This window comes from Polypterus senegalus, chromosome 4 (genome assembly GCF_016835505.1).
Source record: "Polypterus senegalus isolate Bchr_013 chromosome 4, ASM1683550v1, whole genome shotgun sequence".
Classification (NCBI taxonomy): Eukaryota; Metazoa; Chordata; class Cladistia; order Polypteriformes; family Polypteridae; genus Polypterus; species Polypterus senegalus.
In genome coordinates this window covers 145,814,306-145,842,174 of record NC_053157.1, presented here as the reverse complement: position 1 = coordinate 145,842,174, position 27,869 = coordinate 145,814,306, and the positions used below count along the sequence as shown (strand labels likewise).

The following is a 27,869-nucleotide window of genomic DNA, read 5'->3' as shown; positions in this document are numbered from 1 at the left end:
AGCCTGTTTTGATGGTGATGGTGACTGTTTGGCTTTTCCTGAAAAGTTAAAGAGAAAGTATTTCCTTTCTGTTTGATATTACCTTACTAAATCAATTACAGTAGGTATTTTCAACTGAATCAGTCCCACACATGCTGTTTCTGAAATCATTCCAGCACAAACCTTATTGTATTCTCCTTTTTTCAAATCTCTCCCATATACCAGCCCATAGCCCATAACCAGCATTCCATAATAATTGCACTGCCGCACTACTTAAGGTGGCATATATCTTCTCATTAAATGACAACATCAACAACATTACTGCTATATTTGGGGTAATCAGATGAGTATAGGGATGAAATTGAGCAGCTCTGTTTTCAATGCTTTCTGCTAATTCTCAATGCTCAGAAATGAACTGACTAACTCATACAGTATCAGCATATTGTATAATGACATACTTATTTCCTATTTTCCATAGATATTTCTAATTCCACTGTAGAATATTTGGTTTTCAAAAGTGATTATTATTCTGCCATACAGATTTTGGACATTTATCTTGAACTAGTTTTGTATATTATTTGCATTGATGTTTGTGTGGCTCACATAGACAGGAAAATTAATCAGTAAAGTAATACACAAAATAGAAAAGCAGTCCAAAGAGTGATAATAGTGTATTTTACAAACTTTTTTCACCAGTTAATGTCAACGTGATCGTCATGGCTCTCATCCTCTCAGATGTGATAAAGCAAGATTGTAGCCATTTATACATTTTCAGTGACAGAAGTGCCAGAATCAAGGGGTACCCCAAGTCTTTTTGTCCACCCAGAATATAACTCTACAGCACACTGTATCGGTTATCTTTTAAGACAGCAAACTAAGCAGCAGTGTTGCACTCTCCTGCCTGACTTATTCTTTTTATGTGCATGGCAAACACTATGGGCAAAAAAAAAAATTGAACTTTTTCTGCTATTTTGTTTTCCATAACTTTATACTGTGTGTCATTTTTTTATTAGCGAATGCTGAAATTCATACACTTGGTTACAGTGCCTGGAAAGATGTCATGTTTTAATTTTATTACAATAGAATGTATTTAATTTGTATTTTTACCTTATAGTACAGTATGTCACACCTACATAAGCAACTAATTGTTTTTCAAAGTCATATAATTATTTCAGTGGAGTCAACCAGCATGCAATGAATGTCTTTCATGGAAGTGTAGGTTTAATACTGCTGCCTCAGGGAAGTCACACAGTTGATATGCTGAACTGCAAAGAGAAATTGCTTATCCACATCCTTGGAACATCTATCAAATCATTCGTTCATTTCTTGATTGCTCTTGTTACCCTCAAAGTAGGAGGGAAAAACTGACAGCTGAATGTGCAGGTGTCTAACTCATTTCTCCAATCTTCATTGTTGGCAGGCTTTATGGTTAAGGCTCCACTGTTGATCGGTCTACAGTAAATTGATTTCATGGACCTTTGTTATAAATGGCCATCACTCAAAAATAAGAATGGAGGATCTATAGCATGATTCAGTTTGTCAAAAACTACAGACAGAAGAGAAGAAACTCATATTTGATGGCAAATGTAGCTGTGGTAAAAATGCAAATAGGATCACAGAAAATTAAAGCTGTCAGGCGACATTGTTCAGCTTCAAAATGTTTAAATAACTTGACCTTAATGCCTTGCACTTGTCATATGCGTAATGTTACAAAATACATATTAATAAAATATTACAGAGAATACCTTGCATTACCTTTGCTCTTGCATAACTTTTGTATTTTAGAACATTATACAATTACCTTTTATCACATTTGCATTACCTAACTACATTTGCTCATTAGAATGTTTCTGCATTTGCTCTTTCTTAACAATTCTGCTACGCTCCTTCAGATTATTCAGAAGTCACGGAGGAACATTAATTCTAAAGCCATTTGACATATTTTCTGCCAATTAAAGTTATAACATTGACCAGACTATTAAAATAATGAATTTACTTTGGTTTCCTCTCACAGTCCAAAGACATGCAGGTTAGGTGCATTGGCGAATTTAAATTGTCCCTAATATGTGCTTGGTGTGTGGGTGTGTGTGCCTTGCGGTGGGCTGGCACCCAGCCCGAAGTTTGTTTCCTGCCTTGTGCCCTGTGTTGGCTGGGATTTGGCTCCATCAGAACCCATAACCCTGTAGTTAGGATATAACGGGTTGGATAATGGATGAATGGATTTACTTTGGTCCATGGTAGCTGCACTCATGTGCTTTCTGCAGCTCCCATAACAAAAATTGTCTAAATGCAGATTTTAGAATATAGAACCACACAAAGAATTACCAACACTTTACTCCAAACATTGTTCTCCTCACTCTTTTCAGTATTCATAGTAACCTGCTTATCAGAAGGAGCCCTGCATTTTAAGAACAACATTATCTACCATCTTTGCCAGTGGGCAGTTGTTGATTTAACACTGAATCTCATTGACTACAGTAAAATGCCTTTACATTATAAATCTGGTATCATTTGCTGATGACATTTTTTGACAGACATTTATTATGTATTTTCTTTTATTTGCTATGTTGCAAGCTCTATGACTGATTTGAAATTTCCTTCCCACTGACTATGGCAGCCAATTTTACATTATTAATTTAATAGTTTTTTGAATTTTATTAAATGTTATTTTATGTTTTATCTTTACTATTTTGCATTTATTAATGTGTACTGCACTCCGAGTTTGGTAAGTAAGCTAAAATAAAAAAAATGATTGGAACTGAATTGAATTGTTCACTTGGTGGCTTTTCCTCCCATATCGGTTCTAACATATGGCAGTCACTGTGTTATCACTGATTATTTTACTTTTTACATGACTGTACAGTTTACAGAGAAAGCAGAGAAAGAATTCTGGGTTCATATCTCTTCAGCAACTTTCTGTGAGGAGATAACTTGCATATCCCAAAGATGTGCTGAGGTGATTGCTAAGTTTAAATTGACCCAAATTTAAGAATGTTATTATGTATCTGAGTGTGTCCTGCAATGGACTGCTGCCCTGTCAAGAAAATCAGTGATGTGAATGTGCAAGCAGGCAGTGCATGAGACATGGCAGGAGTAACACTTAAAGCACATAAATCACTGCACCAAAAGAAGACACTTTTATGGCAGTAGTGGTCCAGATAATTGGTGATTTGGATTATTGATGTTTGGATAATTAACATTTTACTTCGGTTTACAACATACAACAGGTAGGATTACTTGTCATCACAACTTATTTAAATTTGGATATCAAGATCAAAGTTTTTTACTTAGGTTATGTTAATTGCCAATCAGTGATATGCAGTGAGGTTCACGGCTGGTGAGGCACTGACTCCTTCAGAGTCAGATTTACAAATATATGAACCCAAATGAGTAACTTATTCACTATTCATTTGACAGCATGCACATTGACTACTGGTTATGTTTCATACCTCATCAGCATTCTTTACACACACATAGGTAAGGTACATATTTGGCTCAGAAGAAATGTTGCATTTATTGTGCCAAGAGAAAGCGGAGAGAGAGCGCATTTGCTCTGCACCCTCCATGTGTTTTAAATTTGCCATTGCAAGTCCACAATTCACACTCATTCAATGCAAATGAAAGTATAGAGCGGTGTACTTTTAATGTTGATGCTTTAATCAATGTTAATACAAACTGTTCAACAAAAGGATAACAAGAAAAACAAAAGAATATTTTATTTTAGGTGGCATGGTGGCGCCGTGGTAGTGCTGCTGCCTCACAGTTAGGAGACCCAGGTTTGCTTCCCGGGTCCTCCCTGCGGGGAGTTTGCATGTTCTCCCCGTGTCTGTGTGGGTTTCCTCCAAGTATTCCGGTTTCTCCCCACAGTCCAAAGACATTCAGGTTAGGTGGATTGGTGATTCTAAGTTGTCCTTGGTGTGTGGGTGTGTGTGTCCTGCGGTGGGTTGGCGCCCTGCCCGGGATTGGTTCCTGCCCTGGTTAGCAGGGATTGGCTCCAGCAGACCCCCGTGACCCTGTGTTCGGTTCGGTTGGAAAATGGATGGATATTTTATTTTAGGTCAGATTCTAGTTTATAAATATTGGATTGTTTTTTTCTTAGTCTGATCCCATTTTTCATAAAATTGAAAAACATTTATGGTCTTACCTTTATTTGTAAACGAAGTCCATGCACCAATCCTTCTCCACGAAAATCTTCGTCACTTTCTTGTAAAAGTCCTCCTTATTTTCTATTAGTTTTAAAAATCGTAATCTTCCATTTTGGCAGCCAGTCGAAACAAAAAATAAAAATAAATGGACCACTGCAGTGCACTTGACTTTCTGGTATCACCTACTTACTGGAGCCTAGTGCCTATGCACAGAAGAACAGCAGCAACAAGCACCTGTTGGGCTCTCCTTGTGCCTTTTCACTGTGGTTTAATGTCCAATCAGCAAGACTAAATATGTCACAGACATTCATTAAAGATATTATCCAGACTGTGGAAAGTCAGGGTGTATAGTAAACGCGTGTGCAAGCATTATATTGGCAACATATAGAGAGACAGCAACAGGCACATGCCAATTGCATTCATCAACCGAGTGTGTGAGAAGTAGCGCAGTCCAAGGTGAGGCTCTGCTCGTTGCTGCCACACCTCACGTTTGTCCCCTGTATTTGAACAGGAAATGCACCAATTCAGTGATTTTGACTATAAAAATTATCAAAATTATTGGAATCATACAGAAAACAAATTTATAGTACAGACCAGTGGACACATTTATTTTATGTTATCATTATTAGTTTTTTTAACTTTTCATGATGACTACACGCCCCTGTTGCCAATTGCAAATTATCACTGTGCGTAAATATAATGTTTGTGTATATGTATGAATAAGAGTGGTCCTTGTGATGGACTAGAGTCCTGTCCAGGTCCATTTTCATCCTTTTGTCAATACAGATGAAATAGTTGTTAGACCACTCAAACCAGAAATAGATTGAGAAAGTTCTTGAACCAACCTACTAAAGTCAGTCCATTGAGGGCTACAGTGCCAGCGCAGCCCTTAAACCCACCTGAATTTTACACTATGAGTATATTTTCTACTTGATTTATCCTGCTTAATGTAATTCACAGATTGTAACATACAGTTGGGTTTTATGGTGGTTCTTTTTACCAGAATAGAACCTATCTGTCTTACATGAACCACATTCTGAAAAGGATCATTCTATACACAAACTAAAACAATCTTGGTAATAAGTATTTGAACATTGCCCCATGATATGTGACACTGCACTGCATAAGGTAAACCAAGTGACACCTCAAACAATGAGAAGAGAATGAAAATGAAAAAGACGTTGCAAAGGCAAAACAAAATACAAAAATTACACATGATTTAATAAATGTATAAGGGGTTATATTATTACATTAGTAATTGAGTATATTGCTATGGTGTCATATGTGTAAGTGTGCTATAAAAATTCAATAAAATGGAATATTTGTCATATAGGATAAAGAAAATATGACTTAATAAAAAGAAAGTGAGCATTACATATATGGAAACAAACTGCTCCATATTTCATCAGCATTGAATGGAATAGTGGCGTATAAGACAGACAGAAGCTGTGATTAAGTAATCACTCTAACTTATTAAGAGAATAAATCCTATTGTAATATTATACACCATTTCCTTATAAATTTGCAATACATTTTAAATCTTATTAAGAAAGTCACTCAAAAGCCATGCTATATTTAAAGTACTACAAATGTAAAGATTACTTTTTCAGGCTGGTAAACATGTATAACTGGTGAGGAAAAACAATAATTTTTTGTTGGCCTTTTCTTGTTTATACTAAAGCAAAACTTTTTGTCAGCATATTATTTTTCAGCAGATATTTAATAAAAAAATAATATTTTTTAAAAATCTGTATAACCCTATAAAAATTCTCTACATTAAAATCACAACCAAAGACCCCCTGCTTTTCCTGGTACCTTTACAATAAAATGTGTTTTTTTATAAATGTTCACCAATTTTTGTCTTCTAAAAAATCATTTTTTGTTAGAACAGAACTGAACTAGAGAGTTGCATCTATTGACATTTGGCTACCCAGTAAGCACAGAAGTGCTGTTCAATCCACACTTGGATATTCTGGCAAACAAAGTATTCCAAATAATAATAAAATAGGAGATATTCAGGTCATGCTGAAACCACTCAATTAGCACATGAAAATTAGAAACTTGTATGGAGAATCTAGCACCAGATAGCCATTCTGTCCTTTTCATATTTTAGACTCAAGAGTAAATGACATGATATATTGAACATTCTCTGTTTGTTTGAGCATCAATTAGAGTTTTCAGGTTTCAGAATATTTTCTCTTTAGGCTGGCATATCCTGCATGTTTAGGATTTTTCCTTCTGGCTTAAGGAAAATGCTTATGGCTATACAGGTAGCACATGCATCAGTTTTCTAATGCTATTTAATCCACTGTTATAATCTTTTGATACTGGAGCTCATTCTAGTGGCATAATACTGTGTGCAAAAACACATTTGACTTAATGTGTGGGGTGCATGATAGTACCTCCAAGCTGAATCTGCCTTTCAGTTCCAACACTCAAGTTACATTGCTGGTGTTATGCTACTCTTTATATGCTTATGTTTATTATGACCATTTATTAACCCTTTTCATGATATACTGTACACGAACCATATCTGTGATCCAGCACTGTAAGATTTGATTAGTTCCTTTTCTAGTTATTCTAATATAGTGTGCTTTTCTGATAATGGGCCCAGAGAATTTGCCCAAATTTACAATACTAAATAGAGACAGAAAAATTCAATATTTAAATGCATAAGCACATACATCTTTATATGATAGCAAAGTTATGATGTATGGCTTGTGCTTATGAAGGATGGAAATGAGTGGATGGATTCCAAAGAGCATTGCTTCACCTTATAGCTCTTGTCTGTTCCTATTTGATTTATTTACTCAGCTTTCCTGTTGTTGCCTTTTTTAACAGTTTATAGTAAATGAAGTGTATTTGTTAATTTAATTTTTCAAAACATTAATGCTGCATGTGTCATGTAAAAACATTTTCTCTATCTTAAGAGATTTTTATTTTTTCTTAGCACAGAGTTATGCACAAATGTCTCAGTCCATGGAGTGAGAAAACAATTAAACAAGTCATCTCCTTTTGTACTTTTTTCTAATTACATCACTGATACATTATGTCATCTGACTCTTAATATGCAGAACTTTATTGTCTCCTCCAAGCAATTAAAGCCACCATTAATTTCTATCTCATGTTGATTCTCCCATTATTCTGAACCACTGCTTCTTTAAGAAGGTTGTTTAGTGGATCGTACCTTAATACCACTTCATAGGAGGGGTGTATGGGCTTTCCCATCAGTTTATCCCCGCTTTCTGCAGGAGGTTGTCATTACTCATTTACCTCATTCTAGGAAAATTATGTTGGTAGCTTTTCCAAGATCTGTCAGAGACCTCATGCACTTTAATTTACATTTAGTTAAGCAATGAGTTACATTCAGTCATTTTTCTTATGTTATTATTCTGTTATAGCTTCATAAATATATACTTGTAATAGATTGTAAAAGATTAAAAGATTATTGCATATTAACTAAAACGTCCATGCATGTTTCATCAGATTGGTTCTGCTATAGAGGAGGTTAAAGGAACAAACCATGCAAGCCATCTGTGTCTTATTGTCTTTGAGGTCCGGCTCCCCATGACTCTTCATTATAGGAAGCAGGATAAAAAAATGGATGGGGTTCATCCTGATGCCCATATTTGAGTGATTTGTGATGAAAAGCAATCTTACCTGCCCTACATTGTAAGCCTGTCTTCTAGAACTCTGTTGTAAAGTGAGAATAATCACTACAGTAAGCAAGCCTATTGCTTGTCAGTTTTGGATGTCCTTCCAAGGCCAGTGTCATTTGAGAACTTTGGAGTTCTGACCCTGGATTTTTTATTTGTGATTGAGAGCTGATTAATAAATTCTGAATTAGAATGCATCACAATGTTTGAAATTGCACTAGTATGCATAGTACTACTGGTTTTCTACATTCCATATTATTTAATTGAATTACAATTGATCTATAGAGCAACAGTGTTACAAGCTGAAATCAGTTATTCATAGGAAAGGATTTATAACATTCAAATCTTGCAGTAATAAAGCAAGTCACTTTATTGTCAACATCTAGCTTGCTGGGAGCACAGCTGTCAAATGGAATTTGTTCATTTTGAGCTATTCTCCATCGTGCAGTAAGTGCTACTTATACTCATATGTAAAGCCCTGAGTAGTGGATGCCTGTAATTCATGCTTAAAATGAGTTCTGTTAACATGCAGTATAAGATTAACCACTTGAAATGAACTGTGGTAGGTCTAATTGCTAGGGGCACACATCTAAGAACAAATATGCCTACACACTAGGCTTTGCATTTCAAAAGATAGTCCCTTTTTCAGTTGAAAGTGCAGTATCTATAGTCACCTACAATTCTTTCACTTTTGTGCATGATTTTTCAGTTAAAGTATTTAATTTGACAGTAGTCTTTTCACACAATGTATTCATGAAAAAGCTTATAGTGCTCAAAAAAATAAGAATTGAGATACTGTAAATTATGCACAGGAGCTTTATGACACTGTTTAATGGTAGTATTACTTGGTTAAAAACTAAAGCTTAATAGTTTAATCATGAAATCATGAACTCATATTCATATCTGCTGGGAAAGCATCATATAGCTATTAAGATGAGTGTCTAAGAACATTTTTGATGAGGTTTCACCACTCTTGTTAATTACCATTCATCAGTTGTATCTTGAAAGCAGTGAGTCAAAATATAAAATTTCACTGCCTCCTGCTTTGCACTGTACACAGTACTCCAGATGTGGCCACACTAGATCTTTAAATAGCTTAAATGTGTACACTCTAGATTTTACTCAGAGCCTATTAGTTTAATAAATCTTTATAATTTGTGTTCATAGCTGGTAATCTAAAAAATTACAACAGGACTTAATTAAAGGAAAAGTTTGTAGCATCATGTAAGAAAACTTGGATCTGCTAATTTACATGAAACACTTACTATCTGTGTTTTAATTCAATAAGCATATGTCTTTGTGGTAGTGGATACCTACTTGGCTTATTATCTGATTAAGAAATTTTATTAATGTAATGGATAATAACAGCGTTTTGATTGAAACTGATTGTATAAAGAGTCACACAATTCATTCGATAGCAAAGGTATGAATGAAAGCACTAATTTATGTTTAGTTTTTTATTGATTTATTATACTTTCTGAACCTTGTCATTCTACACTTTTTCAGTAATTGTCAAAATAGAATATAAAATGTCATTCTTGCCTTTAACATGCACTTTGTTTTAATGTTCCTTATCGCTGTCACTTGCGCAGTCATAGGCCTAACAACTTCAGCACAGCAGTACATTGGTGGTGATCATTCCTATTTCTTGAGTTCCAGAGCTATGAGTTTGATTGCCAGCATATTTGCATTTTCAGGTCTGTATGAATTTACTGAGGAAACCCCAGTTTCTCCCACATCCCAAAGACATAGATGTTAGGTTTACTGCTATAGTAAATGTAAATTAGCCATGTACATGTCTTACAGTGAGTGTGTCCTTTAATGGACTAGCATCCCATCTAGGATTGGTTTCTACCCTAAGCTTTGGCTCTCAATATACCTTAAATGTAGATAAAGTAATTTAAAAAAATGATGGATGTAATTAATTAATCAATTGATTACATCTTGCCTGATGAAGGGGCCTAAGTTGCCTTGAAAGCTTGCATATTGTAATCTTTCTAGTTAGCCACTAAAAGGTGTCATTTTGCTTAACTTCTCATTACATACATAATGGCTAACACGGTACAACACCCTAGTCCTATTATTAAATTGAAAAAGTGTATTCCAAACATTATTATTCCTGTCTTTAAGTGCCTTCTTGTCTAGTGCTTGAACATTCTTTCTTTGTTGATATGGCTTTCTTCTACTTATTATTGTTTCTTTCCAGGTGCATCCCGAACAGTAGATGTACTATTCTATATTATTCTTATGTGAGTTAGTTTAGTGTGTAGTTGAGGCTTCCCTGAATGCCATATTACTATTTGTTCCCATTTGATACACATCAATATCATACAAAACGTTTTCTTCTACTTATTCCAGGAAAAATCAGGTTCAGATAATGGATGGATAGATATATTAAGAGAGCTGATTTGTAGCAGACATAATGACATATATTATGCTTATGCAAGTTTTTCACTACAGTAAATCTCCACAACATGCTCTTTAACAAAAGCTATCCAGCCTCCCACACACATCTCTTCACAACAAGCTGTCAGAATATTTCTTCTTAACTAGACAATGCATTTATTAAACTAAATTTATTAGGCCATACTTTTGTATTAATGCACACAACCATGTATGTCTTATATAGAATTGCACCTTCTGTTTTCTTCATTTTGGAGTACTTGCATCCACTGACATTTTAATAGAATACTTCATATAAACTTCTTTGTGACTCCATTTTAAAGGGCAACTCGCACATCTGTTGTAATTAGCCCTGACATAAAGCAGAGAGCAACTGTTTTGGCAAATTTACTTTAATTCTTATATTTGACCCACATTTCTCTTTCAAGTCAATTTCAATTTCAAATTTGTTGAAATAGTTTCGTAACAAATAAAGAATGGAAAAGTTGGAGAATATAAGATATATGAAAGATGGAAAAAAACTGTGGCTTAATAAAGTTTGTTGCAACTGCTATCATGGTAAATATTCAGTAAATTTGAAAGAAAATGGACAAACGTCAAGCATGTAATGTATTTTCAGTCACTAAGGGATAGAGAGGTGTGTGCATTACAGTATTCACAGAAACATGGTTGAAAAATAGCCCGTGTGATGATGAGATGTCTATTCTTAATATGCCCATTTATTCGGAAACAGCCTCTGCCATAATTCGTAAGGCACTTGGTGGTGTTGTATACCTTCAAGTAATTCAACCAAATCAGTGATGAGCAGAGATAGATTGTGCTCTAAGGAGTCAAAGTACTGACTGTCTTACTACTCTCTAATTATTTAACAAACGATTTTACACAAATACTTATTATAATGGTGTTTTTTTTTTACTAATTGTGTCTCTAGGACAAGAGTTCCCAAAGTGGTTGCTATCGACCCCCTGGGGTCAATTTGAACTTTCTAGGGGTCGATAGTTTCAATAAAAAAATTTGGGGGTCGACAACAGCAAAAATAGATCCCCTTACTACTGCTAGTTGTTTGTTACTTCAAAATATCTATGATTCCAATAGGTACCTAATTAAGAAGTAAAACAATTCAAAAGAACACTTTTTTGATAAAAACACATTACATACCAAACTTGCGAATGAAAAGGTAAAATGTGTCATTAAAAGAGTCACACGTAAGAATGCATGAAAATACATGTAGCACAAACATGTCTGTGCATTGTCTTATCGAACGTATCAAAGCAAGTGCGGACATGAAAAAGCGTTGCATGTCCGCACTTGCTCGCAGTGGGACGAGACGATGGATATTCGATATTAGCAGAATCTATCAGTCTTGTACGGTCATGCTTTCATAAAACAATATAAATTGGTTTGTTTGATGTGACATGTACTTTTTTGTGATTTGAACTTTGAATATAATTATTTATTGAGGAGCAGTACTACGATAAAGAAAATCAGAGGACACAGACTATTTATTTGAGTTTGAACAAAAATCTTCTGTTTCAAGTAAGTACATACTTTATTGTTTTTTTATCACAGGGGCTGTTGAAATTGTTTGTTAACAAAAGTATTTATCTCTTTAGATAATAATATGACTGAACCAAAAAAGAAATGCAGACAGTAGGCTACAGCTTGGACTAATTGGACTTATTTTGAATCTACATGTATATTTCATAAATGTCAAAAATGTTAAAAAAACTCTGCTCGGATTTTTTTGCTTTAATTTTCATTAGTGCAGGTTTCGATATTAAATGTTGCACAAGATAATGCCATATTCCATAGTCCTTTTATCTTTTTCGGTCATTAATTACAAGTTTGATATCTAGTGAAATATTTAATATCGTGTACTGTACAAATGTATTAATTTGAGTAAGTAAAGTAAACGAATAGGCGGCCGACGGTTTTAAAAGTTTTTGGTAAAGGGGTCTGCGGCCGAAAAAAGTTTGGGATGTCATGTTTAACAAACCAGAATTGGAACCCCCACTGAAGAGAAAGAGAGGTGAGCCAACAGCAAGAAAAAATCCTGCTGAGACCTCAAGTCATTTGCTTGGAAATTAACTCTGTACAGTTCACATTCAATAATGGCATAGGGTTAAGTCTTCAGCTATGAAAGACTGTTGAAGGGGAGAAATCTAGGAAAGTACAAATGCCTTATTTTCAAATATAATCTCCTATTTCTGTCTAAGAAATTTGTCAAATAGGACAATCAGGCTTCTCAGCTTCGAGGCATTCAAACCACGTATGCAATAAGCTGCTGAGATCTCAGTATCTGATTTAAAGCCCTTTCCAGTTATTTTGGAAAATAATTCAGCTGTGAATTTCATTGGGTTTGGAGTTTCACGGTTTTCTGATGTTGTTCCTTCAATAACTATCTTCTAATGCAGGTAATTTATCACCAAGTACTTTGCAATTGGATTCTACAGCAGTTACGTTTTTGTCAATGCCGGATGTTAATTGTTCAACTTCTTACAATAGGAGTCGTAAATGTTTGCTTAACTTCTTCCAGGTGATCACTGAGTACTCTTATTATATTCTCAATTTTGCTCAAATTTTCTTCTATTATTTCATCAATTCTTGCTAGAATTTTTTTAAGGTTTACATCAGATTTATTGCTTAAACATACTTCCTGATCTTTTATTTCCTGAAGCAGCTTGTCCATTCTGCTGCCTGTTCTTTTCTCCATTCTAATGTTCTCTTGTGTATATCCTTCTTTACATAATTTGTTTTTTCCCTTAGTAAATTAATCATTGCCTTCAGTTCAGATAGTTTGTTTCAGTCTTATCCGCACTTCAAAAGCGAAGTTACTTATCCTTTTGGAATTGATTCAGTTAACTCACAGGGAGTGTTGGTAGTAGTTGACAGTGGGGATAAAGATGCCATACTCGGTTCCAATATCCCACTTGAGATCATTGAGTTCTTGTTACCAACCTCACTCACAGTATTGCTTCCACTTTCGTTGTCGGCTGGAGCAGATGCTGCAGCATGAGGTCCTGGCTGATCCATCCCTTCACTTGTTTCTTCTAACTCATACTCTGTTGAAATTTGACCATAATTATTAAGTACACTTTTGAGTTTTTTTCTTAATGAAAATTTTTTTTAAAACTTCTGGGACTTAAAGAATGGCTGCCACTCATACAGTAACTAATAATAGTTTGGTCAGGACTGAGTCTAATAAACAGTTGATTGGTTTTGTTTTAAACATCAGACTTAAAAATGGTAACATGGTGTGCACAAAGAATGATACAGTTTGACCTCCCCATGCCAGAATAAAGGCATCATTTTAATATATAAAGTCTTACACTTTCTAATTGCTCATTTATTGTAATTAGCGATTCAGACATCTTCTTTGACAAATTAGCCACTATTCTACATAGTATACAAAGGTTTATAATGTTCTTGTCTATATTTTGAAATAATATTCATAATGGTACAGCATTCTTATATTATTAACAATGCCAATCAATATTGTATGGTAAGCCTTGCATTTATTTTTTTTTACATGTATTCATTCATATTTAGCATTCATTTTACAGAGTCTTGTAGTTGAAGCAAAAGACCTGACAACCTTTAAAAAAGTATCTAGGTGAGAGATGGAAAAACAAAGTTATTAGCTGACCAAATGAGATTGATAACCTGAATGGTCAAACTGATTTTGTCAAACGTCTTATGTTCGTGTCCTAATTTAAGAGCTCCTGTGCTACCATTAAAACGTGTATTACTGTATCTTTGTTTTTTTCTGCGGTTGTTGTTTGAAGAGAGGAGCCAATATATCTAAAGTGTTTTCAAGATGCATGTCAAATTCATATATCGGTTGCCGAATAAAATAGGATTGTCCTCACTGTCTTTGGCATGGCATGTGAGACTTTTGCTGCAGCTCCAAAGCTGAGCTGCCATCCTTAACTGCACCCTTATAGCAAAACCCCCCAGCCAAAGGTAAGATCTTTAGGCACCCAGAAGGATATATATATATTTTTTTTTCTGTGGAATGTACTGAGATAGTACAGCTAGCATATCCCAGACCAGGCTTCTACTGTTTTATCACCTTGGTCAGCAAAAAGAAAAGCACAACTCAACTCTGCCTGCCTTTATGGAAAAACCTACGCACTAATTATCAATCAAAAGTCTGGAATTATTGTCCAACAGACCAATACCAAAAAATCTTCTCCTTACTTTATAATCCAGTTGCAGTACTAGCTTGCTGCTCTCTCAATCTCAACTTTTCTGGGCTCTGTTTCTGCCATTCATAATAGATTACCTAATATCTAGCATGCAATAAAAGCTTAACCATCCCTGTACTACAATTTGATTTCTTGACATCAGCAATGTAACAAAGTTGGGTGTAGTGCATACTGTCCAGCCTCACTGAAGAACAGTAAAATAAGCTAGGGGGACCATATGTAAAAGTAATGTGGGTATCACTAGCTCTCAACAAATTTATTTTATGTTAACATGAAAGAATCACCATGTGAAGTCTTAAAGACCATTACTGCAGTACATCCGACCACCACAGGCTCAGAGAAAGAATGAGGTTATGAGAAACCCATGAACAGGCAAAGATTTTCCATTTTAACAGGCTAAAAGACTAAAAAAAATTCTAAATGCTAGTGCTGAATGAATAATCTTTCTTTAGCAAATTCTTTAGACATGAATTAAAAAGTGGAAATCTAATTTATAAGTTTGTGTCCTTTTTATACGAGAGAGAAACTGAAAAAAAGTCTCCTAAGATTAATATTGTGTATTGTTTATTATCCGGAGTCAGAAATTACATGCATATATCCATCTTCTAAACTCCTTGTGTTGTCCTTTTTTTCGCATAAGCATGTTTGTTTTCGTTTAATGACAAGTCTATCGCCTGTCCAAATTATAAAACAGCGAAGGTGAAGTAATTTAGGTGATCCTTTGTCAACATATGAACAACGTATGAACTGTATTCATAAGTTGAAATTGATCACTTTCTCCTTACAACTGATCTATATTCTTTGTAAGAGTTACTTACAGCATTAGTGAGTTGTGATAAAGATGTTTCAATGTCCAGGTTAATTACATTTTTGGATTAAAAAATAGATCTAATATACATTGAAAAAGTGTTTTGGTATGATTCATTATTCATCTAAACAATCTGTCTTTCTGACCAATATTTCATGATTTATGGAACAAGATAAAAGGTATTCTGTAGTGTCATTAGGGTTCTTCTGCACCCTCAATTATATTTTACAGCTGACTTGAACTCATATATCCATTTTGACTGCACAGATATTTTTTTTTATTGTTGTGTTTATTGATTTATCATGTCAACCACATTGCTGTTAGTAATGCCCTTCTTTTGCTGCCACATTTCTCTTTTAAATCTCCCAGTCCTTGCGGTAATTATTTTTGATTCAGCCTTTCTCTATTGTGGTAGAACACTACACTGAAAACAGTATAACATTGATGTTGTTCATTCAATGTAAATTTTCTCTTTCAAGCAACTTAAGATTAGTCATTTAGTGTTGTAGCTTGAAATATTTGGTTTCAGATCTCAATCAAAGTAAAAAAAAATTGTTTGTACCATAGTAAGTTATGGTGGAGGAAATAAACGTAAAAATCCTATTTCAGTTAACCTAGGTTGTTCATGTGCTGTGTTTGAGGGGCCGTTTGTATATTTTTACGGTCAAACGTTCCAGCGTGATGGCTTTCCAACTGCCAAAAAAGAAAAACAACTTAAAAAATAGATTTACTTCAGTATAAAACAAGTGAATTACACCCAATCACTCTAAAATAATTTGCTTCAACTTAAAAATTGTGGAATCAATAAGCTAAAAAGAATTATATTGGTTCAGATTGAAAATATTAAGTGTGAATCATTATCTTACTTTTTTTAGTGTAAAGTGGATTTTCAATATGAAAACAAAGATCTGACTAAGGAAGGATATTAAAGTTAGTAAAAAATAAAGTTTGTCATTTTGAGAAATGCAGTCATTTTTAGTGTTGTTATATTATTATTTTTATCAAGTCTTCAGAATTTCTAGAGACTTAAACAAAGTAGACGATTCTACTGTACAGCATATGTGTAATTAAACAGCTTAGTAAAATGCTATTTAACAGATAGAAAAATTTATCAAATAGGAAACAGTACACACACACATATATATATTTAAAGTGCAAAGTTAAATGACAGACTGACTCGTTCACTCACTTACTCACTGATCAACTAAAACACTATTTCCTGTTTGATTTAAAAAGAATTTTTAGGGTTGTACCTCTAGGGCAGTAAGAAAGGATATTTCAATATATATTAATGTTTATGGGTAAAAACAAGAGCTACAGTAGAGAAACTAAATATCCCAAAATCTACAAAAAAAGCTTTAACTGATTGATTGAAATTTGGTGATGTTATAGAATAAAAGAAAACTAGCTAGCCTGTGTTTTTTATCTTGTCAATAATGATACTGTAGTGAGTAGGCTATGCTTACACCCGGCATCTTTTATTCAACACTGAGATGAAGCCACATCTGTAGCTGAGTCTGGATCAGTTTGTTTGCTACTACTGTGTGATACGAACATAGTTCCCATTTCAAGGTTGTATTTGCAGTTTACTGTACTTTTGTCTGACTTTCTTTTTTCCATTCTGTAAGTTTGCAGGAAAGAATTCTGCGAACATCCAGGACAGTTGTCTTCCATGATTGTCCACACTTTCTGGTGTTGCTGAACTCACCAGTCTGTTCCTTCTCTCTGAGAATGTACCAAATGGTTGATTTGTCCACTCCTCATGTTTCTGCTGTCTCTTGGATGGGTTTATTTTGTTTGCTCAGCCTAATGATGGACCATTTTTACTTGCATGGACAGCTTTTTGGACCTCATATTGAGAGTTCACAGCGACAGCTTCCAAATGCAAGTTCCACATTTGGAATCAAAACTCCAGACATTCTGCCTGCTTAACAGTTCATGAAATAATGAAGAACCTGCTCACACCTGGCTATGGAACATCTTCTCAGTCAATTGTCCAAATACGTTTGAGCCTCTGAAAATGGGGGGACCATGTATGAAAATGTTGGTCTTTTCTAAACAGCTTATACAATGTTTATGTTAAATGTCTTAAATTAAAACTGTAAGTCTGCACTTCAATCACATTTTAATATGCTTAATATCAAATCCATTGTGGTGGTGCAGAGAGCCTAAACTATGAAAATTGTATCACTGCCCAAATACTTATGGACCTAACTATATTTGGGGTTTATTTCACTTGTTATTGGCTGGTAGTCTTTGTTCCCCACTTTCTCTGAGTTTAAACTGTTATTGTCATACACTAAGCCTATTTCGATTTGTATACTTTTGATGTAAACCCTCCAAAACCTATTCATAAACTTATAGATTAGTGATCAAAGTATCTGATTGAAGCTACCATTTTTACAGGATGTGCTACAGGTGAAATTATATTTATACTCCAAATTCCTATTATTTCTAAACTTCCTATTAAATACGTTTTAATTCAAAACAATAGAGTTGCCTAAAAAACTGTGTTTTGCAATAAGCATCTACAAAGCAAATGTCATTCACAAGTAAATGCAGGAATTGATCAATGGCAGGAATGTTTTACTCATGGGAAATTGTTTGTAGCATGTTCAAGAGTAAAGAGCTCAGGTGAACTAATAATATTAGCCCCTAGTAAAAAACTACAAATACTATATATAAAAATTAGTTATGTGAAAGAAAATTTAACTGCTTGCAAGCTACTAAGGGTTAAAAGCTGTTTTATTATAAAGGCAGGTTATTCATACAGGTGTCTGTCATAAGACAGGTTGCGGTAAGCTGACCAAGGACAACTTCTTTATTTAGAATGTGTCCGTTAGACACAGGAAAGATGACTTTTCCTTCTTTAGGGCCCCTTTTGCAATGTACACAAAATAGAAACACAATGTAAGATGAAATACTTAGATAAAGATATTGTGCTTATTGATAAGTAAGGGGAAGGGGGAGGGAGGAAAATTATTAAAAGTCAAGTGAAACAGGGGAACTTTATTCACAAAATCCATGTACTCATCTGTGACTGAATAAAGACTGATTGATTGAATTATTCCTGTCTTCCTCTGGGGTTACTTCCACAGTTTCATAGCACTTCTGATATATTGGACTAACTGTTGGCACTTTAACCAAGGTCCATTGTCTTAGGAAGTTTCCCAGACTGGTAAAAATAAATGCATGTGTTTAATTTATTATTTTATACAACTTGATAATTCTTCCAAACCATAAAGCATTGCTATTTAAACAGTTCAGTAAAATAAAACGCTACTTGTGAAGTCATACAGATTTAAATAAAACAATGTAATACTATTTAATTTAAAGCAGTGTTTAAATATATTTGTTACTTACACATGTTCACGGTGGTGATCTGTGTTCAATCAAGCATAGCCAGGAAACACTGGTCCGGATGAAAAACTGTTTGTCTGAAACAGAAATTTATAAGTAACAACATGCATGGGCAGTGGTCATAAAGACTAAAATCTCCCCATCACTTCCTTTTTTTTTATTCAGAGTTTTAAGATAATTTAAAAAAAGTTAAAATTAAAACATACATTACAGTTCATCCGGTTCTGAGCTCATTTACCAAAAAAGCTTCACAGTTATGTACATTTTTACTATGGAATGAACATATTGAATCTGGTGTACAGTACTGTGTCTGACCACATGCATCATAATTATGTAGACTTGCCCACTGCCATTTCCTGTTAGCAACTAGCACCTCTTCAAAGGCATCCTGGTTTCCCATTCACATTCCCATAAATTGACATGCAAGATTTTTGGCTCTCAGCTGCAGATGCATTTGAAAAAGGTAAATGAATTGGTGCATGCTTGGGACATACTTACACAGCTGCTGGGTGCCAGTAGCACAGCCCTCTGATCTTTTTCTGGTTATCCATCTTTTCTAACAAAAAGACAAAAATAATATGAAGAAAAAAATCATACAAGCTTTAATTTAGCTCTCACTGCGATAAAATAGAGTATGTTGTGAGAGGCCCTGATAATTTTCTAATAAATGAATAAATAGATATAGAGATTCTATACAGTGCTTGTCTCTAACCAGCAGACAGATAGGAAATATTTTCTGTAACCAGTAGATAGGTAGATAAAAAGAGTTACTTTATATTTGAAGTCTGACAAAAATGTTCTGTTGGACTTTATAATTCAAATATACACTTAAACCATCATTTCATATAACATCAAACTTACAGGACAGACTGGTTTCTCTTAATATCATCCACAAAACTTAAAATTGGGAAACCATTATAAGAATCTATGTCACTGTGACAGGAAAGCCACCAAATAGTAATAGTTTATGTTAATTATTCTTCACCTCTGTTGAAATCATGACTTTTTATCAAAAACTAAATCGCTGCCCCTGGGTACTAAAAACAACTATTGCACTGCTAGAGGAAAACAAGAGGTTTTTCTAACTCAGAAGACATACTTAGAACTCTCTTGAGTGCTTTTAACAAAATGAGTATTCTCTAATTGGATGCTATTGATTTTTTTCCCTGCAATATTGGAATCTGTTGTATACTATGGACATACCATATGTACTGAAGATGTGTAAATATAAAAACAAGAGTACAAAATTTCAATTTAGGTTACACTCTGGTGAGCATGATTTTGCTTTGAAATCTGGAGGGTATTACACCATAGTTTTCCTTTAATGATTCCTTTTAACTTATTTCCTATAATATCTTTGTCAATTTTATCCTTATATTATGAAAAATGGATTTAGCACTTTACCTAGGGAGGATGACCAGAACAGGCATCTCACCAGACTGAAAAAAACAACCTCACTGAAAACAGTTTAAGTGTTGACCAGATTAGTCCTATAGCCCATTTCTTCATGCTATCCTTAAGCCTCTAGACATTTTTAAGATACCAAAAATCTCTTTATGTTAAGGATCTCACAGTAAATAAAACCTTTAAGAAAAACACAATTATATTTTGGCTTGCCCTTTTTTGTTACACATACAAGGAGAACTTTGTTTGCCAGGCTTCTACGAACTACTTAACCTGGATGCCTGAGAGGAACAGAACAATTTCTGCTGTGAAAACAAACTGAAAGATTTCCTGGATTGTCTTTCCAGCCCTCCCTTTCTTAGTGTAAGAATATAAGGCTAAGGGGTCCAGTCTAAAATCTTTTAAATCATAGAACCCAGTCTAGATTACGCACACACACACACACACATATATATATATATATATATATATATGTATATGAATATATGTGTTTGTGTGTGTATTGTAACCTCTAGGGAGCATAGCAGAGCCCAAAACCCCCCAGACACAACATTACAAACACAAATCCTGGGTTCAAATAACTATTTATTTTGAGCAATGCCCTCACACATAGTTTCTGTTCTTTCTTAGTCTTTCTCCTCCACTAATTCCAGATGAACTCTGTCTGCCACCTCTCCCGACTCCAACTCCCCTCGATGAGATGGAGCAGCTTCATTGTATATATGCAATATAGTATTATAAAATCCCAAACATATATATAGAATTTCTGAATATATAACGTCTCATATAAAGTAAATCCTGATGTGTTAATTATTATTTGTTCCTATGCGGTGTATGCTCTAAGTTGCATCTGTCCTGTTTAGGGTCACAAGAAGCAGTGATCATCAATGCTCACCAAGCAGTCAACAACCATATTGAATATTTTGGGGGTGCAATTACAAGGAAACCCAACCAGAAAAAAGAATCTGCAAAGAAGCTGTGGGCATTCCAAAAACAGAAACCTAGAATAAAAGCATCAGTTTAATGTTAACCCTGTTCTTTACTATGAGTAATAGTTTAAAACAGGGTCTGATGGCAAGTGGATAGCATTTCTCACAATTTCGGGGGCATTATAGTTGAGATGTGACCAGCTAAAAATGGAGGAGAGGAAAATAAAACTGTCATCTGCATTTCTGTAGAAAAATGTTTAAAAATTACTCAGAGCATCCATGACTGGTTACAACATTCCTTACACTGTTCATCCTAAAGTTTCTGATATCTCTAGTGTCACTTTCCTTTGGCAGGATCAGCAGCTTGATAATATAGTGGTGGTACCAACTGTTTCAGCAAGATTCTGAAAATAACGGATTCCTAACAGCAAAAAGGAGCCAGTGGAGTGAAAAAAGTGGCATGGGTATAGCAAAGTATAGTATATTTCATGTATTAGAAGAGCAGAATATTGAAGCCAGACAGCAGTATTTTGACAAATAGCCCACCTTTAACTTGATACTTCAGTTTTATATTCATTTAATATATGTTGGACAGTCACAGAAAGAAGATACACCTTACAAAATACAAACCTTAAATAAACTCTTCATATCACTTTTTATAAGCTTTGTATGACTTTTTGTTTGTGCACCACACACTCTGTCCTTTGCTTCTTGTGGATTTTACATTGCTATTTTTAATTGGCTTCCATGCTCAACCTTCACGTTCCCTTTTATTAAAGCCTTAAAGAAGTAATGTTACAGGATTGTAACTGACAGTCTAAAGCACAGTCTCAAATAGGATGTGAGATGTATTTATAAATAAGGCCAAGATTCAGTAATGGGGTGGCAGGCCTTTGAATAAAGTGCCCTTTACAATGTAGTAGTATTGCCCTTGTTGACTTACAGGGCTGCTAATAACATTTGCTGTAGCTAAGCCAGTAAAGCAGGCCTTTTGTCAATTTGCTGAAATTTTAATGGCAGGTGTTCTAGTTCCCTGTGTTAATTCCTTCATTATTAAAGTAATTTCAGGTATGTGTTGATACCATCAAAATAAGTAAATAACTAAATCTATGAAGGAAAAAATGTATAAACAGAATAGAACAGAATATAATAAAAATACGTAGCAGTTTAGTCTAAAGGATCTAGAAATCATATATTCTATTAATTGGATACCTTATCTCTCAACACAGCCTTTATTTTGTTATGTGACTTATGTCTTTTCATTACCTGGCCACACATTTGTCATTTCCTGGCCATGGTAATTACTTGCAGTCAAATGAAGCACATTTGTGTTTATTTGTTCTCTCCCAATTTTTCAAACACAAAAGTCCAATTCGATGTGAAACATACAGTATTTTTTCAGTTGTGGTAGAGATAAGCAAATGTTTTTCCAAATTGAGTTTTCAGAAGCATAGCTTGAGTCAGAGCTATGTTCTATTACACAGAATATTTTGAAAGACACCATAAACCAAAGATGAAAGTGAAAACAAAACAAGACTGTTGAGTGCCTTGGATTTTAACCTCCCCAACCTAATTTGCTGTTAATTGTGTGCATTAATTTTGTATATGTTGATATTTTTAATTTTTTTTAATTATAACTCTGTTACCATTTTGTATGTAATTTGAGGCTGCATAAACTGGCATGTTGGGTAATTCCACAGTAGCATGTTGTTGTCATTGTGTGTTTGTATACATTTAGTGATTTTGACACTTAGGGGCTCCATTTCCAACTTAAAGGTTGGTGTATTTTTTTTACAAAATTAATTTTTGTTCCATTGTGATGTCCCTTAATTACTTAAAGTTGTCTAGAAGTGTTGTAACAGTGACGTTCCAGAAGTGTAGCTATAAATACGGAGGTGTTCACACTGTGTGCTGTCTCTTGGTGGATACTCTATGTGCAAAAGTTTTTTATTAGTATCCTAACAGTCAGGGTTTGCCTGAGTAATATAATGTCCCTTTCATTCTTGGTTGAAGAGAGGAAATTAAATGTTTCTCTTGGGGATTTGTCTTAGTTACACAAGTAGAATGTAAACATCCATTGAGGGTCAGGTTAAGTATGTACTGTAGTGTCCTGAAACTGCAACCTGCTGAGTTCTTTCTTTAGGATCTATTTTTAGACTGTTGTGTAGGTCATCCATCCATCCATCCATCCATTTTCTAACCCGCTGAATCCGAATACAGGGTCACGGGGGTCTGCTGGAGCCAATCCCAGCCAACACAGGGTACAAGGCAGGAACCAATCCTGAGCAGGGTGCCAACCCACTGCAGGACACACACAAACACACCCACACACCAAGCACACACTAGGGCCAATTTAGAATCGCCAATCCACCTAACCTGCATGTCTTTGGATTGTGGGAGGAAACCGGAGAGCCCGGAGGAAACCCACGCAGACACAGGGAGGACATGCAAACTCCACGCAGGGAGGACCCAGGAAGCGAACCCAGGTCTCCTAACTGCGAGGCAGCAGTGCTACCACTGCGCCACCGTGCCGCCTGTTGTGTAGGTCATATTTTCAAAATCTAATGACAGAGGTAGATAACTTTATAGGCTATATTTCAGTTGAACATCAAATTGATAAATACCACTACAGAAAACATAGGAGGTAATGATAAAGAACATTTAATGCATCACTATACACTGCATGTTGACAATCCCATGGAAGTTTTAGTTTGACAAGTTATAAGTAAGAGATAACATGCATCCAAACACATTGAATCAAATTCAGGGTTAAGAGGAGTCAAATTATATCCCATCTGGCATAAGGCAGGAACCAACTCTAGTTTCATTGCCAGACCATTGCAGGGCACACTCATACTCATCCAAAGTCACAGTACGCCTATCTCAAATCCTTAATTAAACTAATATACATAGTTTGAGGTGTGAAAAAGAGTGCCTGGATAAAAAAATGTTGGCACAGGGACAGCTGGTAAACTCCACATAAATTTACTGGTTCCCATTTGTAGTGACAATTCAGATTTTACCAACTTATAGATATTATAGATCATTAAAGTATCATAATCATAAATTTAAATGTTTAGTAAATACTATCTTGACTTTCCAGAATGGAGAATAAGCATTCAAATAAAAGCAAAATTTTCCTGAAACGCTAAAACTGGCAGACTCGCACATTTTTTACAGATTACAGTATTCGTGCTTGGCAAAGTCCTCCAAACATTAACTTTGATCAACGGCAGCTTGTCGCTTTTACATCTGAACCACTAATGCTATTCTGCTAGTGAAATCATTTAAGTCATATTCTGTGGCAGTTCAGACACACTGTTTCTTTTACTTTCATTAAATTTCTCTCATGAAACCTGGTATAGGAGCACTCGTTCTGTGGCAATTCTGGTCATCTTGGCTTCAGGTTTAGTGCTTGAAGTTGTAGACTTCAGGACATCTGAATTTTGAGGAACAACAGCCTTGCTTGTCTATATATTGACAGCACACTTTCCCCAAGTAGATGGATCTCAAAAGATTAGTATTATGTAATCTAAAGATTAGAATTAGGCAATCAAATTCTGTAATCTGAAGAATGAACTTCAAGTTCCATCCTGCACAGCTCAATGGAATTTATCATTTGTGTCTTGTTAGTGATACTTTGCTGTGCTCACAGCATGCATATGGTATGCAGTTACTAAGGTAAATGACATTATAAAGAATTTTAGGGTTGATACAAAGAATTCTGAATTCCTACATGATGTTTAGTATGACAAATCAGTGCACCCACAATCAATTAGATATGCAGTTTGTTCAAAATGTTTGATTTTCTTGTCTTCAAACAGTATTAGCAGTATTAATAACTCATCTGATTCTGAATATATCCTTTGAGTAACCAGAGATTAAAAACAATTAGTGGATTTATGCAACACTGTGATCTATGAGCCTGGTTGCTTTAAATACACTTAAGCTTAGCTTACATATATATATGCAGTATCAGTTTCTCATCATACTGTATTGCAATACATAATTAAGACTTGCAATGTAAGGCCACAAGCAGAACAAGCAGGTGTGGTTTACCACATTTAGGGCAGCAGAATATTGAATGGTGAAATGTTGTTAGCAAAATAAAACAATTTATTAATCAAGTTAAGGAATAGTTTAGGTCAGTAGGAAATGTATTTCCTTATACAGTAATGGTCAGTAGAAGTGACTGACTGTGTTTTAGGAGAATGTCTCCAACTCTACTGAAATAGGGTTACAGCTTGTCAAAGACCCAGCTAAAGAATTGTAAGACAAGTGTGCTGTCCTTTGGGTTCCCTTAAGCTGATTGTATAAATGGGAGTGAAAACTGCATTCATAAGAAATTTTAATATATCTTTTCTATAGTGGGCGAAGTGGTGGCTCTGAGGTAGGGATCTGCACTGGTAATCGAAAAGGTTGCCAGTTCGAATCCCGTAAACACCAAAAGTGTCTCTACTTCATTGGGCCCTTGAGCATCGCCCTTAACCCGCAATTGCTCCATCCTGGGTATGACATTAATTTGCATCCAGCCCTGTATATAGGTTCTCCAATCTGCAGGGAAAAACCTGGGGGCTGGTGGCAGAATTGGCATTCCAGCCACCATAAAAAACCTTACACTGGTTCCATTCCATCTGAACTAGTGTGGTGCTGATGTGTCACCCGTTGTATGGCTGCACTCGGGTCCTAATCTGGTATCCTTAGTTGATTTGTCATTTGGGGGGTGTGGCAATGCGCTGTATCAGCGTGTGCTCCTAAGCTCAACCTATCTTTAGTATGTATTTCCTTGTCTTAATATTTCCGCTGTGGTAATTGGGGAAGGATGCATTTGTGGGGGTAGTTTTATTAGTATCATCATTAATAGTAGTAGTTTTGGCATATGTGCAGAGTACAGTGACATTCCTACTTCTGTGTCTAACAGTGCAATACTTCTCCACTCTCTGGAGCCATGATATATAAAAATGTATGAGTAGTAATAGCAATAGTAGTTGTAGTACAAGGGTGATCTAAATCAGTCCTGGATGGCCAACCCTGTTGCTTAATTTGAAAATAGTCCTTGCAAATAACAGAGCTTATTTAATATTATGACTTGTTAGTGTTTTAACTCTGTAATGTCAGTTCATTCTTAAATCTTACACTTTTTTTTCCTTTCTAATGGTATCATCCAAATGATCTGAAGCCTAAAACGGAGAAGTAATGTGTAGTTCTTCACTTTCTGTTCGGTTTACTTCTGAGCACTTTATTAAACAAATTAAGACTAAAATAAACAGTTAAGGGTTCAAAATCTTAACAAGCAAGACAACTAAAATGAAGCAGAAAAATGTAATTTGAGCAATAAGTGCTTCATCAGCAATAAACGACTTCTGATGAAGCAGTTGGGTTGGATCAAAAACCTACAGCCACTCCGGCCCTCCAGGACCAAAGTTGCTCACCCCTGATTTAAAGGGTTTGAGTCTTAAATAATAAATCAACTAAATTACGTTAATCAGCAGCAAATAACTAATGGTCAATAATTAAGAAAATGGTTAGAATGAAAACCTGTGGGCCTCCAAGAGTGGGTAGGATTGGAGTTGGACACCCCTGTTGCAGTAGTGCTGGTGGTGGTAGTAGTAATAGTGTTACATGTACAGTTACTGTTAAAAGTTTAAGTTTGGCACAGGCATACAGTTGTTGTAGAGCTGCAGTTCCAATACATTCTCAGGGAGCATGTGTACCAGTTTGAATGCGAAAAATGTATATGTTTTCAAGGAGACAAGATTCCTCACATATGCTGTTTGGTTGATAAACTGACCCAGACTTAGGAGGATACAGTACTGTATGTTCTTTTATTCTGCATGAATCCTCTCATATGAAGCCAGGAAACAAAGAGGAATGCATTAAGAATATTTATGTTATGTAGAATGCCCAGAGAGGGCCGGGTGGTGTTTTGACTTTGGAACCCTACAGATTTATTTTTTCTCCAGCCTAACTGGATTTTTTTTGTGTTAGTTTTTCTTTGTCCTCCAGGCCATCTGACCTTATGACTGGACTCATCTTTAGAGACTTACATCATGATATTGTATATAAGGACACTACTCTACTTGATATTTATCTGTTTTTTAAGACTAGATCAATTTATTTATTTTTTTTGTTACTTATTCTTTATTATTATTGCCTAATCTTATTTGTTTGTACTTTCTTGTAACTTTGTCTTTGACATCTTGTAAAGCACTTTGAGCTACATTGTTTGTATAAAAATGTGCTATATGAATAAAGGTTGTTGTTGTTGCTGTTTGATGAACCTGTGCTTTGTAACTTCTGATGCTAAAATAGGCTATTTCTCCACACAACCCTGACCAAGAAAGAACATGGATGGATGGATAGAAGGAGTATTAAAGAAAAGTTGTATTTTATTCTGTTAGCAGTTTACTTACAGCTTGTTCAAAACTGGACTTTGACCTTTCTGTAAAAAGATGTTATGTAATTCAACTTCATCTTTGTTTTAGCTTAGGGGAAGAATGAGTTGGTATTATTTTAGCACAGACATGGTTGTTATAGTTTGTTCTAGTTTTTTTGAGATAAAAGAACATCCGTCCATTTTCTTGGATTGATTTTTCCATTTAAGGCTTATGGGAAGCTGGATCCTACCCTGGCAGTATTAAGTACAATGAAGGAACCATCCTTAGATATAACAGCAGTCCATTTTTAGGTATCTTTTATGAACACATCTGGTCACACTAGACAAGTTTAAATTTGCCAATTAACCCAACATGTATATCTTTACGATACAGTAAGTGAAGAAATGTGCGAATCCAAAGAGTCTAGCCTAGTTGCTGTCACACAGAAGTGTCAATCAACATGCTGTCTGTGACCAAGATTACAGTGTTTCTGATCAAATCGTTTTGAGAATCATGCACAAGGTAATTTTTTTTCCAGTATCTCCTTTGTTCACATATATTTTATTATATTTTTTATTGTACCTCTTAAAATCAAGGTTT

At 35.0% G+C, this 27,869-nt stretch overlaps 1 protein-coding gene and 1 long non-coding RNA gene across 2 annotated transcripts in view; one reads left to right on the top strand and one right to left on the bottom strand.

The window, feature by feature from the left end:
• The window catches only part of sorcs2 (sortilin-related VPS10 domain containing receptor 2), a 1,110,734-nt gene that overhangs the window by 910,079 nt on the left and 172,786 nt on the right, over positions 1–27,869 (top strand). The window lies entirely within an intron of this gene.
• LOC120527701 overlaps positions 1–27,869 on the bottom strand; it is a 163,257-nt gene that overhangs the window by 72,673 nt on the left and 62,715 nt on the right. The window contains exons 2-3 of the long non-coding RNA XR_005633394.1: positions 19,058–19,110; positions 18,563–18,636 (exon numbers count right to left, since the gene is read on the bottom strand). This is a non-coding gene — a long non-coding RNA (uncharacterized LOC120527701). The remainder of the gene's footprint in view (positions 1–18,562; positions 18,637–19,057; positions 19,111–27,869) is intronic.